This window comes from Acomys russatus, chromosome 12, assembly GCF_903995435.1.
Source record: "Acomys russatus chromosome 12, mAcoRus1.1, whole genome shotgun sequence".
Taxonomy (NCBI): Eukaryota; Metazoa; Chordata; class Mammalia; order Rodentia; family Muridae; genus Acomys; species Acomys russatus.
Window position 1 is genome coordinate 22,437,954 of NC_067148.1, and position 17,521 is coordinate 22,455,474.

The 17,521-nt window shown below is 45.3% G+C and overlaps 1 protein-coding gene across 1 annotated transcript in view; it reads left to right on the top strand.

Annotated features, from left to right (window-relative positions):
- The window catches only part of Wdfy1 (WD repeat and FYVE domain containing 1), a 46,880-nt gene that overhangs the window by 1,023 nt on the left and 28,336 nt on the right, over positions 1-17,521 (top strand). The window lies entirely within an intron of this gene.

Consider the following 17,521-nt stretch of genomic DNA (forward strand, 5'->3'; position numbering starts at 1 on the left):
GTTCCTTACAAGAAACTCCTGGGGCATTCACCTTTTCCTTCTAGTTTGTTTAGGGGTTGGGGCTGGGGGCTACACCTTTAAACAGTGCTTCACCTGGCCTCACGGGCAGCTGCATTTTTTTCTCTCTGTAACCACAGTTGCTAGAACTATCTGAACTCTTAATTGACCAGATAGTGTTTTCATTTTTAAAATAAAAGTGATTCGTTCTTTAAAAGATCGGATGCATGTATTTTTAAAAGATAAGTTATTTACAAGTAAGTAATTTTATTTACAAGTAATTTATTTTCGTAAGTAAGAAACAATGTTATTTACCACAAGACTAAAACAGCCGTGTTCTGAGTGTCCCTACGTTTTGCCAGTCACTAGCTACACTTCGGAAAAGACTCATTTGGTCCAGTGATTTCACTTTATCCGAGAGGGAACTGAAGCCAAAAAGGTGTTACTAGTTTCTCTGAGTCCAGGAAATCCTGAGGAAGACACACATGGAACCCCGGACTTGTCATCTGCCCTCGGGTTTTTAGGGTTGCGTGGGGAAATAGCCCTTGTTTTTAGCATTGTAGCAAGTTTGAAACTTTAACCATTTAAAGTACAGTTGAGGGAAGCAGTTTCCTTGTAGTGTTAAGCAGTAAAAGGCCCAAACTGGAAGGGCTTTGGAGAGGGTATTCTTCTCTTCTCTCCAAGCAGGGCTGGAGAGGGGGGAGGGGGGGCAGGGCAGCCTTTTGTCTTCCTACCTTTTAAGGCGAGTGAAATTGAGGGCCTGCTCTGAATGGGAAAAGGAAACTTGAAGCCCACAGCTCCTTCTGGACCTTTGTATTTGCCTTTTGAATGAGCTTAATTGGGGATTCCCCCCCCTTCAGGTATTTAGCTTATTCCCCCCCCCCCCCCCCAGTTTGCATGTAACTCACCTCAAACAAGGTGGTATGTGACTGGTCGGCTTTTTGCCTGGGGTGTGTGCAACAGAAGTTGTGTGAGGAGGATGGGAACAGGAGCCTAGGGAGAGGGGAATGCGAGCAAGGCAAATGGCAGAGTAGTGGTGCTTGTGTGACACAGGAATTCAGACAACGGTTTATTAATATTAAACTCAGCCGGCTTTATTTGGCGAAATATTTTATTTGTGACTCATGCCTGTTGGGTAAATTGCTGAATGTCTGAGATTGCTGGATAGGAACAGTGCTAATAAAGATCTTACTGAAAGTGATTACTAAGCTGCTTTTCACATGTTCAGGGGAGTCTTGGGTCAGCTTGGTTTTTTTGTTTGTTTGTTTGTTTTTTTCACTCCTGCTCAGCTGTCCAGGAGGATCCTGGCAAATGATTGGACCACCAAGGAGTTGCTACTGAAGGTTTCCGATGTGTATTTTAAACCTTTTTTTTTTTTTTTTTTGTAGGTGCCACAATTCATGGCACTTAATGAGAGTATGGGCTATGTTTTGTTTTGGTCCTATTTTTCCCACCATCTATCATTTCTCATACTTGTCATTCACTCATTCACTCATTCAGGAATACTGTATCTGATGAGTGTGAGGTCCTGGGGATAAAAGAGGATTCAAAAGCCCTAGTGCCTTGCTTGTATAACTTCCCATGTATTGTTCTTTATGGCCCTTGAACCAGAGAAGCCTATATATATTATGTCTGAAGACTTAGGTCACTGGAGTGCCTTATTCAGTCAAGAGTGTCAGACATGCCTGTCCATTCGCCTCCACCATCACTATAAGAAAGGTGGCTGACATTAAAACAGCTCTAAGTGATGAGCAGTTGACTGAGAACATGGCCCCATCTACCCAGCTCCCCAGATGGCTGGAAAACATAGAAGGAAGAAACTCCTTGGGCTGGATTCAAGAGCCGTCTGTATAAGGAGGTCCTTACGGATGAAGGAGTGGTTAGTAGAAGGGAGGCTGCGTATCCTGGCTCCAGGCAGAGGGAAAGGACAGAAGGGGATGTGAAGTTGTAAGGGACTCGAGATGTTTTAAAGGGACCGGAGCCGAGGGTGTGCGGGAGGTCATGGCAGCAGAGGGCTGAGGCCTTGGAAGGATAGGGCTCGGTTTTGGGAAAGAATTGTGATATGTTTTTTTTTAGGAACCGAAGTTTATTTTGCAGTCAGGGACAAACGCTAAAAAAAAACCAAGCAAAGGATCTGATTGGAATGTATATTTTAGAAATGGCAGTTAGCTAACCCTTTCAAAGTCCCTTTTCTTCCAGCACAAATTTTGTGTGTGTGTGTGTGTGTGTATGTCTGTGTACGTGTGTGTGTTATTACATCCAAACTCACATTCCCCCTTGAGATCAATACAGCCCATTTTCCTGATCACCAGTTCTACAGCTCAATACATTTTCAAAGTAGGAAGTGCCTGTGTGTGGAAGTCTCCTTAAAGCTAAACTTTGGTACTAAAACTTGATCTGAATAGATGAATTCTTTGCAGTCTTTATTTATCCCATGCACTGTGAATATTTGTCTCCTTTCCTGCAAAGGTAGCAGTAGTTGAGGATACTCTGTCAGGTCTTGCCAAGAGTACTATGGAACGTAAGGCAAACATACCATATTCTGACGGCCATTTGATGGGTCAGAAAACTGAGGCACAAACCACACTGATGTAATAATTGCCAAGACCACAAAGCTATTAAGTGGTAGGACTGAGGTTTGAACCCAGTTCTTCCACTTCGGGCCCAAGTTCTGTGAGCTATACACCTCTGTGCATTAGAAGAAACTGAGTCCAGACTATATCAGTCAGCAATTGAGTGCCAGCAGCAAATACAAAATGACAGGATTCACTTTTTGCCTCGATCAATGAGCCTTCCTTTTTATTAATTTTCAGGATTTAAAAAAATTGGCTTTAATGCAACTTTGCACCTTGTGCTTTAATACTTACAAAAGTAACTTTTGTATACCTTTATTTGTGTGGTGAATAATCTATATGTGAGTTTGGATGCATGCATACCAGTGTGTGCCTGTGGGCAGACAGGCTGAGCTTTCTTATCGGCCCTTTTTAAATTTGCTTTTTACTCAGGATTTCCTGTAACCCAGGCTGGCTTTGAATATACTATGCAGCTAAGGTTGATCTTAAGCTCCGGATTCTCCTGCCTCCACCCCCTAATTGCCAGCACTCTGGGCATGTGCCACCACATCCTTTATTTTTTTGTTTTTGAGACAAGGTCTCACTACGTAGCCCAGGCTGGCCTCGGACTGGTGATCCGTCTGCCTCAGCCTCCTGAATGCTGGGCTTGTAGGTGGGCACCTCCACAAGTGTGGGTAGGGACGTAAGTTGGAAGATCTGTAGCAGGATGCAGCTGAAGTTAATTTATTGCAGAAAAGCCACAGAGAAGGAGGATGTCCTGAAGGGAAAAGCTAAAGACTCAAGGGGCTTCCTGACGTCAGGGCTCACTTTTCCAAAGTCCATGCCAGCGGGGCCAGTAAGTGCTGGATCCTGGGGAACATTTGAAACTATCTGCAGTCATGTTGGCAGGGCAAAAGATACCATTGGCATATGGATTCGTGCCAAACCCATAGCTCAGCATCCTTTAATGCCAGGGTGACTGCTCAACTGTGGTACACAGACCCAGTCACTAGTCTTTCTGCCCATTAGAAAGTGGTTCTCACACTTGAGTGTTGAGCAGGATCTCTTGGAGTTTTTTGAACCAGTGCCTATTGGGCCCAACTCCTGGAGGTTCTGATGAGGAAAGTTAAGTTTTGGAGTGGGGTTCCCCAAGAGAGCTGGCATTTCTGTCAAGTTCCTAAGGGCTACTGCTGACCCAAGGACCACACTCTAAGCACCAATGTTGGGCAAGAAAGGAGGGTTGGACTTTGATCATCAAAGGAGAACGTTCTTTATACCCTCCCTTTAAAGAAGACTTCTTTTTAAATCGTGCGTATACATGGATCTGTGCACTGGGAGTGCGGGTGCTCTCAGATGAAGGTTCTGGACTCCGTGCTGCTAGAGCTCCAGGAGGGTTTGGGTTCTGAGAACTCCAGCCCTCAGGACATGCTCTTAACTGCTGAACCATCTCTCCAGCCCTCTTCCCCACCCCTTTCCAGCAGTTTTTGTTTATTTCCCTAGAATTATTTGATGGATACCCACATACTATTAGGTACTGTCTCTGTCACTGTGACAGAATGCCTGAGGTACGCAACTTGAGAGAAGAAAAATGTTATTTTGGCTCAAGGGTTTCAAGTTGTGCTCACTCAGTCTTGTGGCTTTTGGACCTTTGGCAGGGCAGTGTGTCATTGCAGGGAGAGCACGGCAGAGGACACTGAAGAGACAGGGCCAGGGTCTCAATGCGCTCCTCAAAGGCACCCCCCCCCCACCCCCGCTCCCCCTCCAGTCCCTTACTCCAGCCACATCCTGAGATTTCCTATACCTCCTGATAGCATCACCTGCTGGGGACTAAACCTTTTAGAACAGTACCCTTTGGGGGACATATAAGATAAGACATAAACGTGGAGCTGGGGAGATGGGCTTAGTCAGTAAGAGTACCTGTTCTGCAAGCATGAGGATCTGAGTGCAAATCTCTAGCCCCCCAAATAAAAAACTGGACATGTCTGTGCATGCCTGTAGCCCCTGGCTGGGAGACACAGACAGGTGGGTCTTGCACACTCACATGTGCACCACATACACAAACACACAAACACACGCATATTCAAAGCATAGCACCCACCTCCTTTCCAATAAAATCAGACCACACATATCAGCTCAATATAATCCACCTTCTGAAGACTATTAAGTCAATGTAAATAATAAGGTTTAGTTGGGGTCCTAAACTTTCAAACTAACAATTATTTGAGCTGTGAGCCTGTAACAGTTGAGGAAATGAAGTGAAGACCACCATCAGAGGAAGTTCAGTGGTAAGTTTAAGAATTGGAATCACAGCGGTTATTATCTAACAGGGGCGGAGGTAGGGGTTTTAGGGCCAGGGGAGACTGAAGAGAGATTGCCTTTGCAGGGGTTGTGGGGGTAGGGGGGGGCGGCGAGCTGATCTCTGTGAGGCTGAGGGGGCAGGGGCTGACTCCCCAGACACATGCCTGCTTTTGGACTCTGCTAGGACTGCACAAAAAAATGTAGACAGTCAGCTAGGGAAATGATAGATGTATTCAAACATGCAAACTCATGTTACAAAGCTTTCTCGCTAAATAAAGGCTGCAGACCTGCTGTCTCCATTTTGACAAGGTTAGAGATGAGCCTTAGTCCCCTGCTACTGCTCCAGGAGCCTGCAGGCCCAGCATCGATTTCTGCAGGGACCTCGGTTTTCTTTGGCCTAAGTTGAACAATGACAGATCTGTGTTTTCATGTGCTGTGCGGAAGCTGGTTTTGAAAAAAAAAAAAAAAGGAGTCAAAAAACAAAAACAAAAAAAGCCTCGACTTTTCAGTATTTTTATAGTCTTTTTCTTATTTAATCTAGTGTGTTTGTTGCCTGTTATACATTACTTTTTTTTTTTTTTTTTTTTTTTGGACAGAATCTCATGTAGCCCAGGCCTTCTGGGATCACAAGCATGTGCCACCAAGCCAGGCTTATGCAGTGTTGGGGATTGAACCCGTGATTTTGTGCATATTTGGCAAGAGCTCTACCAACTGAGCTGTGTCTCCAAACTGCCTTTGAACACTTACAAACATACTAACATGGCTTGTGGGAAAATATATGTGTTTTCTAATTACTTATAGAGTCTGACTCTAAACCCAGCTTTTAGATAAAGTGCTTAGAAGGAAAATCTGTTGTAGCTGGAAGCCGCTCATTTGTCCCGGGTGGTTGCCATGCAAGGCCTAAAAGTACATCCTTTAGTTTGTTGGCAACAAACTAATAAACTGAAGAGGGGGAGGTGGCAGGAAGCCAGCCTGGAAGTGAGTGCGGTGACTCTCCAGTGTCAGGGCGACCCCTCACTGCTGCACATGTTCTTTTTATAGTGTAATTAAAAACAGAGGTTGTGGGGGGGGAGGGGCAGGGGGGGGGAGCTGGAGTCTGACTCCAAGTCATGTGACCTTGGACAACTTACTTAGCCCCTTTGCATCACGGTCTTGTCAGCTGCAGAGTGCAGACAGAGTAGTATCATCGGGTGTATGAAAAGCTGACAGATTGATGACTTAGATGGATGCACTTAGGATTGATCCTGGCCCAAGGGCCAGCAGTTGTGATTTTATTCCCATTATTTTCTATTTAATTTCCTTTATGTCATCAAAAGCTAAAAAAAAAAAATTCCTGCCGTGTGTGTGTGTATGTGTGTGTGTGTTTTTATGGTGTGCATGCATGCAAAAAAAATTTCCTGCCCTAAATAAGGCATTTGAGAGTCAATTACAAGGCAAGCTTTTATAACTGACTTTGAGTCATGCCTTTTCTTTATTTCCTTATTTGATCAGTTACAAGTCATTTCAGTCATGTGCATGTCCCTTGTAGATCTTTCCTCTGCTGTGTCAGCGGACCCTGAGATCAGGTCTTTTGATTGACTGGTAGGACTCACACCTCACAACAGTCCACTGCCATGGCATATTGTTGTCCCAGGGCCCAGCATAAGTCCAGCAAATACAGGGGAGATGGGGACACAAGATCAAGCTTCTGGGAACCCCCTCTACAGAGTCACACAAGATGTGCTAAATTCCTCCACTGCTGAATCATGTGACCCCTTGTGTTTCTACTTGTTAGGGGAGTTCAGCAGAGACTGCATGCCAAGTGTTAATCGGGGGCCAGTTATCTAGCAAGCACCCTCTCCTTAGCATATACCAAAAGTCTGGAGTCTTGAAAAGAAAAACAAGTGTGGAACATAACTCACATATTTTATACGAACATTAAAGAGGGCCAGCCACTCTTCTGTTTAGAGACTGTTGGGACCTTTGTAGAAATCCAAGGTCAGAGACACCCCTTGAAGGCAGGGCAGCTGACTCAGGCCTGACTGCTGCGTTTTCACCTCTGGACTTGTCCTCGCTTCTTCAGCACGGTAAAAACCCTGGTCACCACAGCCACCTCCATGAGGAGTTCTTGAGTCCTTGCATGCCCTACTCGAATCTGTCTTGCCACACTCATATCTCCAAAATGGATTTTACAGTATCTTTTTCCTGTTGATGATCTTTCACTAATGCTGTTGTGTCATCGTTGTCTGTAACAGGATGTAGGGGACCTTATAATTATTCTGTGCCCAAGTTTCTTTCTACATCTATTTCTGACTTTTCAGTGCTTCTTGGCAGTGTCTTCTCTGTCCCATTAATGTCTGACACTTTTCCTCACAGAGATGCCCGTGCATCTTCCCCGTCTCCCACATCCTAGCCTTTTAGGGCCGCTTCTACGTCTCTCTCCGCCTGCGGTAATTCTGCCCTGTTGGCCTTTCTCAGCTTCCCCCACTTAGAGCCAGGAGTTTGTTGCTGTTGGCAGGATTTATTCATCTGATAATATGGCCTCCCACAAGGCCCGTACCTCCCAAGAGCAGGTCAGATAGCAGGCAGCCCATAGCTAGCAGCCGACCAGCAACATTGGGGTGATTGACAGACACTCACATTGCTGTATAGTAGGCCTTTCTTCTGGTTGACTCTAGTCACCTACACATTCTCCCGTAGGAACAAAGTTACAGTGTCACACATGATACTGGATTCTAGAATACAGCTGATTATCTTACCTTCTTAATGTAAAACGCACTTAGCAAATTATTCTGAAAGTTAAGGGAGCATGAATGGGTACTTACTCACTTTATTGAGTATTCTTATTCTCCTTTTAGTCTTTATTTTTGAGTCAGGGTTTTACTCATGTAGGGTCGGGTGTCCTAAGGCTCACTATCTACCCAAGGATGGTCTTGAGCTTTTCACTCCCCTGGTTCAACCTCTTTAGTGCTGGGATTACATGTGTGAGTCGTCCCCACCTCACCCCACCCCGCCCCCATGTGTGGTGCTGCCTGTGGCTGGAACACGGGGTTTGCTGAATGCTAGGCAAGCAGTCTACCATCTGAGTTCAAAGTCATCTTTCTAGTTAGTCATTTCTTCATAGACCACACAACTTTACTCAGAACAGCTCCCTTTAAGTTCAAAGTGAATCTGCAAAGATCTTGCACAGATTTGGAGTGAAAGGTCGCCTGTCAGGACAGTTCCCTCTTCTTATCTCATTCTCTTTATGTTTGCCTGCTGGCAGGAGCATTCGTCTCCACCAGCTTCTGGGGAAACCGGGTGTGCTTGAAGTCAGTGTTGGTAGGAAGCCTTTTGGAATACTATGTTGTGATTGGTTTGCAGAAAATACCACTTGGACTAGATTTCTTGGGGTTCCTGGGTACTCCCAAAGTACTTCCTTACTACTATGTGTGCCCCCAACATTTCCTACCTTGTGTGCTTAGGTAATTTCTTCGTACTCACCAGGGAAATTGTTTGAAGGCCTGAATTTTGAGGGGTCTTGTTTTTGTCCCATCCATCACGTTCCTGCCTGAGTTTCTAGGTGTCATCCCTCCTTTTCACCCTCCCCGTAGATCCGGCTTCATTCCACCGTACCCACCTAACACTCTTGTCTTTACTCACTGAGTGCTGGCCTCTTAAATTCTTCCAGTGTTTAAAACGGTGTAAAGCTTACAGCAGTGTGTCCAGTGCTGGTCTGATTGAAATCACCAAACAAACTGATAAAGGAGCCAAGAGCAGAATTTAAAACTAACTCAAACCGTGCTTCCTCTAGGCTAGTTCAATCTTAGGTTTCCAGACAGCTCTGCTGGGCTACAGGTAGAGCTGATGGTTTTTGTTGTTGTTGTTTGTTTGTTTGTTTGTTTGTTTTGTTTTGTTTTTTTACATTAAGAAAGAGTGTTCCATGGGCCCCATGTTGACCCCAGCCTGTCTAGATTATTCCTGTCCTCTGGGGCTTGGGATTTTCCTTAGCCTTCTTGTTTACACAGGAGTCACGCAAAATCATTCTGACGCCAGTAGTAAAAGATTACATCTAGACTGGTCTCTCCCGTCACACAAGAACCTGCAGGAGCCATCTCAGTCACATGTCTGTGGATTCTTGGGGAGAGGTGTTCCTGGTTGGGGTGGTGCCAGGGTCCCCAAGAGCCTTCTTCTCTGGAAGAAATCAGCAGGCTGTGAGACCGTCTCCCCCGGTCTTTGATCTGTCCAGTGTCCCTTCCCGTAGTGTGGGACAGTAAGTCCATTCTTCTTTCATGAAACCAGGCTAAGGCCTCTAAAACCCAGGCCACATTGTAGGTTTAGAACTTCTGGGTTAGAGAGCCACTCAGCGACTGTTCTCTGTTTTGGCTCCCTGTTACCAAAGGAGACACTTTGTACTCTAGAGGAAATGAAGAGGTCAGAGTTCCAGCGGCTTGGTCGGGAGGAAATTGCTATTTATGTGATAAAGACAGACTGAAGTGTTGATGGTATCCTTCCCTCTTCCTTTCAAGCTAGCAGTTTAGTATTCCAGAAGCCATCCTAGGTGCCAGAATGAAACATTTTTACCTGTATCCTCCAGAGGTCCCAGACTAGGAAAGGGAGACCCTTTGTTGTGAGTGACAGAAGTGTTCAGAGAGCCCCAAGTCCAAAAGTATCGGCATCCCTACAAAACGTCACAAACCCAACTTTCTTCACAGTTACTGTTTATCCAAAGTCTAAGATAAATTCGGACCTTAGACTTACTTCATAGCATATTGTATATTCTGAAATTGACTTTTTAATTAATTGATTAAACACTACCTATTTATCAGCATAAAATTAGAACGTGCTTCAGTTGCTTTATTCCTGATGTCTTGAGAGGAAAACTGTAAAAGGTTGTAAGTGTTGCTGTTGGAGGTGGGGTGGGCTTGGCCGTGGCTTTCTTCAGAGATACTTGAGTGCTATTGGAGATCACAAAAGAGCATGAGGTTGTTGTCAAGGTGATGCAGGCATCATAAGGTGTTCTAGGAGATCATGCATTAATCTCTGTGGAATAAACCATCCTTCCAACTCAGAGCTGTGGTGCGGAGTCTGCTGTTCACAGACCACTGTAGGAATGTAACACACCGAAGCCTCCCCTTGGTGGCAGGGTGACAGAGTGACAGGTATTATGATGTGCGTTCCCGTGAGCTCCTCGGGTTTTAGAGAATTCATTTAGAATTTGTGCACAGTGGGCCTCTATCCAGTGAAGCATTGACCCAAGCTGTCATCCAAAGGACATAGCAGTCCTTTTTTATTTTTAACTTTGAAGTCTGATTTCTAAGTATTTTAAAACGTATTCTATCTCTCTGCATTACTTAGCCTTTGCTATTGCCCACATCACCTCAAAACAGAAGCTTAAAGCAGCAGGGCATTCATTGTCATGAGCTGTGGGTCAGAGGCCTGGTTCTTCTGACTCTAGGCTCACTCATGCGTGTGACTCAGCCACCGGAGAGCTGGCTAGTTCCAGGCCTGGTGAGGGTGTCAGCTAGGACAGCACCCCCTTAATACACACACTCTTCCTGTCACCTGTCATTGCTCCTCCCCCACAGGCTACCCCTCTCCCCAGAAGGAAAGGCCTTTCTCAGAAGAGTCCCACCACCACTTCAGACACACTGTCGGCCATAGGCCATGGTGACACCTAGGGAAGGCTGTAAAATCAGGTAGCAAAGGGCATAGAGCAGGAAGGGGGAAGGATTCGAGCACACTTCACCTACAGTTATCTGTCACAAACTCTGACATTTGTATTGCGTGCTAGGTCCAGCTCACTCCACAGCTTGAGGTAGTGAGAGTTTTTATTAGCATTCTGTTTATCACAAATGTCAGATTTCTTTTAGATTTGGAGTTCAAGTCTAGTTCAACCTAGATTTTTCTGTGCTCTGAATCTCTCTTAAAGGGGGAAACCTTACTATTTAATGCTTAATATTTTCTCTGCTTGTTTAGGAGTTATTGCTTTAGTGGAAAATATGTAGAAAATTTTGGAAAGGTGCTTTTTTTAAAAAGCCATTCAAAGCTGCTTTTTATTGATTTGTATTTTTGTAATGTTTTAAATTGTGAGATTTTTTTTTTATCATCTTCTAAAAAAAAATGCTGGATAGATTTGAACAAGAGAGCTGGATAGTGTCTGGCAGTGTGTTGCAGTGGCCGTGTGAGCATGTGGGGTTTGTTTGTTTAGTTTGTTATTTGTTTTTGTTGTTGTTGTTGTTGTTTTTTGAGACAGGGTTTCTCTGTGTCCTGGATTCTCTTTGTAGACCAGGCTGGCCTCAAACTTACAGAGATCTACCTGCCTCTGCCTCCTGAATGCTGAGATTAAACGTATGTACCACCACGTTGGGTTTTTACTTCGTGTTTTTTTAAAGATGTCTTTCTGACCATTTCTGTCTCCTGAAGCATAAACTGGGGATAAAGATGTTCATCATCCTCCCTGCAAGGCAGCTCACTCTGCAGATCATGAGCTTCTCAGGAATCACTGTGTGGGTCTAGAATACAGGAAGTCTGTACATCACAGCTCAGTGCCGTGAACTTATGGGAACTCAGCAGGGACTTACTGTCTTATGTCTGTCACACCAGGGAGCCTGGTACCTTTCGGGAGAATCCTCTCTTTCCCAGCCTTCTTGCATCTGGTTTCTTAGTTTTTCTCCACAGGCACTGTGCTCTGCATCTTTGGGAGTGACCCCGTCTAGGTAGTCCATCCAAGAACCTCAATAGCAGTGCCTTCCGTCCATGTCTCTGGATGGAGGCCAGAGCTCCTTCCCTGCTCTGCAGTGACCTGCAGGGAAATGTTGTGACCCCTCATAGACTCCCAAGCCTGTCCCAGGCACAAGTTCACATTGATGGCCAGCAGACCACTGGGAGGAGTCCTTGGTGAGGCACAGAGAAGCCTCTAGAATCTGTATAAAGAAGGGAAGGTAGCCATCCTTTAATTGAGGTTGCCTGTGATTCTTGGGCATGAGGATGCATGACCGCTTACTCCTTCACTCAGTTTCTGCACCTCAGCGTTGTTTGCTTTCAGTGGTGATGCTGACAGACACATTCCTAAGGAGCGGAATATTTTTACGTTTCCTATTTTAGATAGCCACACTTGAACACTAGGCAAATCCATCCCTGAGCACCTGGAACTCATTGCAAAGTGTGTACTTGTGGGTGTGCCACAAGGTCCCTATGGGCTCTGTTGTCCTCAGATGCTAACAAGGAGCTAGAGTCAGTGTTTGCTGCGCAAGTGTCCCCTCCCCTCACTGTCTACCTGATACCTGTAAAGCCAGAGGGTGTGCTTGTGCTACTCAGTTATGTAACTTTAATTCAGCCCCTTTAAGGAAAATGGGGTATTTTTAGCATAAAAGAGGGCTCGGTAGGTAAAGGTACTTGGCACCAAGCCTGAGGACACATTTGGGTCCCCAGGACTGACATGGTAGAAGGAGACATCTGACTCCCCTAAGCTGTCTTCTGGTTTCCACCTATGTGCTATGTGCATGTATTCATTCTCTCTCTTCTCTTCTCTTCTCTCTCTCTCTTCAATAAAAGTGTAAAATATTAAACAAGAAACCCACATTTTATATACATTTTCACTCACCTCCTAGTCTTCATAATTATTTTTAGTGACTAAGCTATTAAGTATTTCATTATGTATCTTTTTCTCCAAATCCTTGATTCTTACCTTTTAGATGGGAAGTTTGCTCTCTCCCTCCCTCCCTCTCCCTTCCTCCCTCCTTCCCTCTCTCCCTCCCTCCATCCTTCCATTCCTCTCCTATTCAGTTATTTCTTCAGAATCAGTTCGCAGGCCTGACATCCCCAAATCCCACAGCGTTCGCCATCTTGTAAGAATGGAACACTCTTACTCATGTGTGCCACTTGGTTCTCCTCTCCTACTGGGTGAGTTCTGAGCATCACATTCAGGCCATCAGGCTCAGAGGCAGCTCCCTTACCCAGTGCTCCTTATTGTTGGCTCTGCCATTATTTGTCTCACCTTATGACAGGCAGGCAAAGTCTAGCCAGAATGTTCTAATGTAGAATACTGACGAAAGCCTGAGAGCCCTGCAGTGGGCATTCACTCCTGTCTGTCTCCTTGCTTATCCTCCACAGCAGTGCAGTACACAGATGCTTGGTGGGGAAGATTTAAAATGCAGCCATGCAGTCTTGTGTGGCAGTGGAAGGGACCCAGCTGAGTCACTGCTGTTCTTTTTCTGTGTTGGTGGTGGGGCCCTCCGCAGGGTTAGGGCTGTGGGGAAACCTGTAAACTGTTTATGTAGGTTTAGAAAGAAAGGCACTTCCATTCCAAGTATCTTTCGGAAAAACAGACTATTGTTTGAAAACAGACATTGGTGGGGAAACCCTAATGATTCCAAGGCATTTTTAAGAATGTTTTCTTTTTAGGCTGATAGGGCCTTGGAGTATCAGAGACAACCCAGCCACCATGGAGAAATGAATAGAAAGGGTGTGGGGGAAAACAGGACCTGACTTTAGGGAGTAGAGTTGTCAAGCAGTAAACAAATAGTCCACTGGCTTAGTTCATCTCGGGCGAGGAGCACAGCAGCACTGGTCTGCCAGAAAATATGGATTTGCAGGCAACAAGCCCACCAGGCCTCAGTGCTTCGTGTAGCTGGCCTGTTACATAGCTGTAAGGTTTTGAGTAATTAGCATTTAGGAAAATATCACATAGCTGTTAGTGTTGCTTTCAGTTTACGGGATAGCAGGCTTTGCTTCTAATTTGCTGAGTAGTCAGTGTTTTCTTAGCCTGGGATCTCTTGAGGTTTTAATAACTAGCCCAATGGAAGCCTATTTTTATAACCCCTTCAAGCCAAGGAGACACACCCTGATCATAAAATGCAACAAACTCCCATGTAACTTGTAGACAGTGGAAAACTCTGTTTACCATGTAGATCCTTGAGAATCCCAGGGTGTCCGCAGTTAGATTTAATGTTGCTTTGGCTGAACCATAGACACGGAAGATGTTAGCAGCACAGGAAGGGAAAGGTGTGTTTTAAAGAAGAGAACTCTGGGTAAAGGATCTAAAGCTGAAATCTAGAGTCTGATTCCCAGTGAGGTTGGGATAAGCAGTTTTCAAGGGGAGCAATGTAAAAGTCTATGTTTCTGGCTTGCTGGTTGGGTCCTAGCCAGGAGTGGATTTGTGCCAACCAAGTTGTGTGTCGTTTGTTCGACAAAGAAAAATGATGCAGTGCTCCAGATGCCGGAGTCTAGCACAGTGGGGCATGAGTTTGGCCGTGAGCCAGGATAAATACTATTCTGAAGGTGTGTGGGTTCAGTTTTGGGGTCCAGTGATGTGTGGAAGAGATGGGCTGTTCAGATGGTTTCCTCAGCACCGGGTTTCCTGAAGTCCGAATGTTGCCCCTTCTGAGCACAGAGAGAAATGTGTACCCCACTGAATCCATGACCTTCGTGGGGCAGAGTTTTAACAAGTTACCAGTGTTATAGTCTTCCTGGGGCTTAAAAATCTTGACAGTGGCTCACACCTTTAGTTCTAGCACTCAGGGAGGCAGAGGCAGGAGAGCACTATGAGTTTGAGGCTATCCTGGTCTCAAAAATGAGTCCAGGACAGCCAAGGCTACACAGAGAAACCCTGTCTCAAATGCCACCACCCCCTAAAATATCTTAGCCGTGGTTAGCTGCCAGATTTAACCCTTTGGTGGCCCTGTTTAATAAAGCCAGTGAGCTTTACAGCAGGGCTGCATGGGACATGAGCTGATCTTCAGGTGTAGCCTTTGTACCTTGGATTAGGACAAGAGGGAGCATCAGTGAGTGCCTTTGCTCCTCACCTTGGAGTTGGCCTTTTATTTATTACGCGGCTTTGGCTTCGTCTCTTGCCTGAAATGAAGCCATAGCATTTCTGAGGTAAGCAGCATGGAGTATACCAGCACAGGTCAAGCCTGTGGGTCTGTTCTAGGGGTAACCCTGTACTTCCATTGAGGTTTTAGAGGAAGGAGTTGTGCTAAAATAGTGTCCACTCTATCTACATAGAAGGACCAGTCTGTATAGAAGAGTTCATGGTGGAGTGGCGAGGGAGGAGGGCCTGAGGCACAACCTGAGAGGACCACGTGGGCACTTGTATTATGGCAGCTCGCTGGTTTCCAGGGCCTGAGCTGGGGAGTCACAGGAACTAAGTTTGCCACTTGGACCCTAGGTTTGAGAACAGCACCAGTGGATGCTGAGCACAATAAGAGTGAGCTAAGTGTGACTCCTTGTGAGATGTAGTTGGTACTGGGTGCGGAAGATGAGCTGGGCTCCAGGAAAGAGAACAGAAGTTACATAGGAGGAGACTAGGGTGTGAGTGGTGAGACCCTGAACTGTGTTGGCCAAGCTGAGGACAGCAGAAAAAGGACAACGTGATACTTAGGAATTACCTTATGTTTCTTAACAAAACAGCCAGGCATGGTGCACACACCTGCAGTCCCATACTCTGGAAGCTGAGGTAGGAGGTCCTTCCTGAGCCAATCTGGGTAACATGGTAACAAGACCATATCAAACCAAGACACTGACAACTCCCGAAACAAGCCAAAACCTAAACAATGACAATTACAACAGACACGGTAGTGTGTACTTCTAAATCTGTTTTATTGGGTTCCTTATGCCTCTTTCTCCCTTCTCCACTCTAGTCTATTCCAACACCCCAACACATCCTCCCCGTGGGAGCTTCCCTTACCCTTCTCTTTCTCTGGGCTCTAATATTCATATCCTTTTTTAGTCTTCTGAATTCCACTAACTGTAGCTGGCAAAGACCACACCCTTCTCTGAGAGCTGCAGGAAGTAATTATCAGCTGTAGAAAACTAAAAGCACCTCCATATCTGACATTTGGAATTAAAAGAAAAACCTGTTTATATAACATAACTGAGTTTTTAAGAAAACCAAAACTTCCACTACGTGTTACACCTAAAGAAAGATATAATAAGTTGGACGCAGTGGCACATGCCTGTAATCCCAGCACTTGGGAAGGCAGTGGCAGGTGGATCTCTGTGAGTGCAAGGCCAGCCTGGTCTACAAAGTGAGTCCAGGACAGCCAAGGCTACACAGAGAAACCCTGTCATGAAAAAAGAGAAAGAGAGAAAGAATAATTTTTAATATCAGCAAGTATCTACTGTTGTTCATGTTTCTGATTACTTTATGATTTATTTTTAGTTATTTTTTTTAAATCAGGATTCAAATATGACTCACACATTGTATTATTTGATTTGTTTCTTAATCTTGCCATCCATCTTGATTTTTGTCCCTTGAAAATTATTTGTAGAGCGAATTGGGTCTCTTGTGTGTAGACTTTCCTGCAGTCTTGCTCTTGAAGTACCTTTGTTGTTGTGTTTATCAGGCTCCTCTGCCCTTCTGCCCTCCCTATATACTGAAACCAGTAGCTGGGTCTAGCAGCCTCTCAGATCCCATCGTTCTTAAGACAGACAGAAAACACGGTTCCATGCTCTGTTATCATGTCCTCGACTTAGCAAGTGAAGATCCTTGCTAAAAGGAAGTGAAGTGTCCTTTTCCTCACACACAGTAGTCTGCGCATACCTTGAGAGTGTAGGACACGCTCTCTCTACTGGTGAAATCCCAGAGCCTCACCGGTCCCTTTGATGGAAGCTCCCTCACATCTCTACAGTCTGCCCCGCCTCCCCCAGAGCCAGCCAGCCATTCTTGAGTTTCCTCTCTATGGAACAACTTTCTTGCCTTGAACTTCAGAAGGAAGTAACTAGGTAAATAGATGGAAATATATATCAACTTTTAGTTTTTGTATATTTTAGTCTAAAGTTATCAACAGGTGTCAACTGTTGAGTTGCCATTAGAAATATACTTTTCTTTTTTTCATCTCTGTGTCTGTATGTACATATGTGGCGGGGAGGGGGGCATGCCACAGGGATGGAGATGAGAGGACAGCCCTGGGAAGTCAGTTATTTTCCTTCTACTATGTACTAAGATTTGAACTCAGGTCTCATTTTTGGTGGCAACCACCTTTCTCCAGTGAGTGACCTTGCCAGTCCATTATTAGCAACAGAGACATGATTGTCTGAGAATGACAATGTGTGACGAGAAACTTGTGAGCAAAGCAGACACCACTAGAACACAGTTCCCAGAGGAGACTTTGGAAGAAAAGCCTGGTGCAGATAGGAGTGGCCCACGCTGGCCCTGTTGCTTTCTCCTTCTGCAATCAACGAACACGCTGCCCTTTGCCCTATGGCTCATCTGTCACTTTCCTGCACACACACACACAGGATTTCCTCATAGCCCTGTGTGTGTTCTGATGAAAGAAAGGCCAGAGGCACAGTGTGGGACAGTTTCCTCCAGGGCAGGAGGCTGAGAGTTGTGGATAAAGCAAGCCTGTTACTGACTGAGGCACTCACACCACCATCCCCCCCCCCCTCCACACACACATACACACTCCACACACACTGTGTTTCCGTAAGCATGGTACTTCATCTTTTCCTGCTTGTGCTTCTGTGGGATAAGTTTTTGCTGTGTGTCCTAGGCTGGCCTCTAACTCATGAGCATAATTGTCCTGCCCTAGCCTTCCACATGCTGCAGTTGTAGGCACGTGTCCTTGTGCCCAGTTTTTCTTTTTTGTGTACCTCTGCTTTCCTCAGTGTCTCCAGGTGAGGCAGACATGTGACTATGTTGACATAATATATTTTACCCAGAAAAGTAGTTGGTACTTCTCAAATTTCTTTGTATGTCATTATACAGTGAG